General features: G+C 42.5%; 1 non-coding gene across 1 annotated transcript; it reads left to right on the top strand.

Moving 5' to 3' along the window:
* Window positions 1–869: 869 nt before the first annotated feature.
* On the top strand, window positions 870–944 carry Trnaa-ugc (transfer RNA alanine (anticodon UGC)). The gene has a single exon. It is a non-coding gene; the product is annotated as a tRNA-Ala (tRNA).
* The last annotated feature ends 2,856 nt before the right edge of the window (window positions 945–3,800 follow it).

Consider the following 3,800-nt stretch of genomic DNA (forward strand, 5'->3'; position numbering starts at 1 on the left):
GTCTTGATGGAAGATGACTTTCTTCCTTGCTAAACCTGGCCTTTTTGTGTATCTTTTGTTGCAGTTTGTCCAGAAGGTTAGCATTGTATTCTCCAGTAATTGTTTGCCCAGTGGGGAGATAATCTACAACCAGAATCCCCTTTGTATCCCAGAACACTGATGTCATGACCTTTCCCGCTCAAGGAATTGTGTTTGCTTTCTTTGGTGGCAGAGATTCAGCATGTTTCCATTGTTTTGACTGTTGTTTTGCCTCTAGGGTATAGTAGTGCACCCAAGTTTGATCTGTGGTCACAAATCGATGCAAAATATCTTGTTCGTTTCTTCTAAAAGGAGCCAAACATTGTTCTGATATGTCCATTCTCAGGTGACTTTGATCCAGCATCAAGAGTCGGAACCCATCTAGCAGATAATTTTTTCATTCTAATTCTTCAGTTAAAATGTGATATACCCTTTCAGATGACATCTGGCAAGCATGAACAATTTCACGCACTTTCAATCGGCAGTCCTCCATGACCATTTTGTGCACCTTTCACCTTTGCAATGATTTCTGGAGTAGTGACACATCTTGGCCGACCACTGCACACATCATCATCTAAGCTCTCCCAACCAAATTTAAATTCAGTTATCCACTTCACAACAGTTGAATATGAAGGAGCAGAGTTCCCCCTAGTGTATTCCGGAAATCGGCCTGAATGTCGTTTGCTTTCATACCTTTCTTTACATAGTACTTAATCACTGCACCTAATGTGAGTATGATGGGCAAACATCTCTTAGGCACACTACGAATGTGGTGGTGTAGACATGTTGGGAATGTGGGTCTCACGGGGAGCATGCAAGGGATAAGTCCCTGCAGGCGCACTATCCTCTGTGCCCTCGGTGGCTCGGATGGATAGAGTGTCTGCCATGCAAGCAGGAGATCCCGGGTTCGAGTCCCGGTCGGGGCACACATTTTCAACATGTCCCCAATGAAGTATATCAACGCCTGTTTGCAGCTAGGTTGTCCATTTAATTATCATTTCATTATGAAGAGCATGTGAAACTACATGATGTACACCAATAAAACCAGTTTTGACAAATATTGACATCTGCCCTTTTAGAACCAAGCCACAGATATACTTAGCTATCATAAATTATAAAAACACTATAAATGATGAACAATACACGCAAAATGACATTTTAGAAAATATGAATGGCAAAATATATACTTGTGCTGACAGTCACATGATGAGGTAAACACTGCACTGCAATGACCAGCCCAACCAACTGACCTCTGCAAGTGACACCCACGTACTGACACAACAACAGTTTGTATGGGTAGAGGGATGTACAAAACCTAGCTACTGAGCTTATGAGAACTCTGTAGGCATTGCTGACAAACTGCAGAGTCTTCTACAATTTTTGTGAGTAAAATGTTCATAGTGTGAGTGCTTGTGTATCAAAATGGTTGTTAGTTTAAAAGTTCCTTCAAGCAAACTGACTCAGTGGGCATTGAAATTAAATAAATTTGACTTTGGAGCAATTCAAAAACTGGTTAGAAAGCATGGTAACATCAATGGACTGAGCAGGAAGATTGGCATCGCATGACTACTTGGTTGTAGCCTCACAGAGGGGCAGAAGGCACACTTTGTTGATGCAGACTGTTAAAATGCAGACACAGTTTGGCATTCACAGTAGTTATTATGTAGGACACTGAGCCTTAGAGGTTACTGGTGGAAACCAAAGCACTCAAGGTGATTGGGATGGACATCTTAGGTCCTTTTAGCCCGACACCAACAAGAAACCACTGCATTCTGACTATCATAGACCATTTTCTGCAATTCATCACAATGACTGCAAACACTGTCATTGTCCCTCATCCAGTGCAGGCACATATCATAGTCGTCAGCCATGCCAAATGCTGCAGTTTCACCCTGCCTACCTTGGTGTCCCATTCACTGCGCTGCAGAAACAAGCCAGCAACTAGGGCCGCTTTCTGCTGTATACCAATGGCTGCTGCCCATGTCAGAGTCTCTGCTATTATGCTGACAGCAGCAGCTCGCCAGCCACCATCACCACCTGGAGGCATCCACAGTGTGCCACCCTTCCAGCAGGCTACCATTGACTCGGGCATGAAGTACTAACAGCATCCAGTTATATCATGGATGCCATTGTCTGCAAAGATCACTACCTGACACCCACCAGCACTCTACTTTAGTCATGCCTGGGAAGTGAAAACCTTCATCTTCCACCACAGCAGTCACTCACCCTGGCCACTATGATGGATAACTGTGGACAATGAAAAGTCCTAGATAAAATAGAAATAATGGAAAATGTAAATGTAACAACTCACCATATAGCTGAAGTTATAGAAGATTAAAAATATTCCAGAATGAGATTTTCACTCTGCAGTGGAGTGTGCACTGATATGAAACTTCCTGGAAGATTAAAACTGCGTGCCGGACCGAGACTCAAACTCGGGACCTTTGCCTTTCATGGGAAAGTGCTCTACCAACTGAGCTATCCAAGCACGACTCACGCCCTATCCTCACAGCTTTACTTCTGCCAGTACCTCATCTCCTACCTTCCAAACTTTACAGAAGCTCTCCTGCGAACCTTGCAGAGCTAGCACTCCTGAAAGAAAGGATATTGCAGAGACATGGCTTAGCCACAGGCTTAGCCCCAGGCTGTGGCTAAGCCATGTCTCTGCAATATCTTTTCTTTCAGGTGTGCTGAACGATTGTCTGGCATAGTGGCAATTTTGTTCGCTGGGCACTGCATAGAGTTATGATTAAATATCATAGAACTATGTTAGGTAACTGAATATAATCAGTTTAGTATAAATTAAACAGTTTAAACAGCACAGGCCACTTGCTGGTATAGTGCAGCATTTAAGGCTTGAGCGAACTACCTAGCCACAACCTACTAAAGATGCAAGTCGTGCATCGGTCTGCATGGCCATTTATTTGTCAGTGGGGTGGCTGCACTATTCCCTACTCCAGTTCCTGAGATTGTCCATCATATATAGGCAGAGACAGGCAGCATGGAAATTTAATTCATAACTCTATAAAAGGGGAATATTTGTATATATGTATAGATTCTGATAATAATAATTTTGTGTGGCTCAGTATCCTGTTGCAAGTCTTTAATTGGATGTCACTTCAGTGACTTTTGTCTCCCTCACCAGTTATCCAACCAGGCTAAGGGGACCTACAGTTTACATAGCATCTAACACACATTTCATTTTTGGCATATCTCCACATCATTGAGAGGTGATTGCAAGATTAAAAACATAGCTAAAAATCCAGGTCCAGCCAGGGTTCAAACAGGCAACATTTCAGTAAATGAGCCTGCACTTTACTGCTGGACCATGAAACCTGACTCCAATTCATCTCCAGGAAAATGAGACCTATACTAATTTGAACTATGTTTCACTTCTGGGAAATGTCCTCATCATTGAGAGGTGACTGCTAGTTAATGAAAAATCCATGGTCAGACTGGGATTCAATCCCATAAACTTTTGATTTTTTGGCACATGCTAGACCACTAGGCCCAACACTGGTTCTGCGCAAGCTTCACTGCTGGCTAGAGTTACAGCAGCTATACAGCTAGATGGCAATGCCTTCATTTTCACAGTGGCAGTGGACTTCATTATAGTTCAACAAATTTCAGCAAAATATTTATAAATTATTGGGTTGGTGCATAAGTTCATAGCATTTTTCCGTAAGTGATTTTGGTTTAGACCATGTAGTACCCTTACACTTGATTTTTGAACCTTCCCCATTGTATGCAAAAGTCACACGATGGTGTAATCATCACAATTC

This window comes from Schistocerca cancellata, chromosome 2, assembly GCF_023864275.1.
Source record: "Schistocerca cancellata isolate TAMUIC-IGC-003103 chromosome 2, iqSchCanc2.1, whole genome shotgun sequence".
Lineage (NCBI taxonomy): Eukaryota > Metazoa > Arthropoda > Insecta > Orthoptera > Acrididae > Schistocerca > Schistocerca cancellata.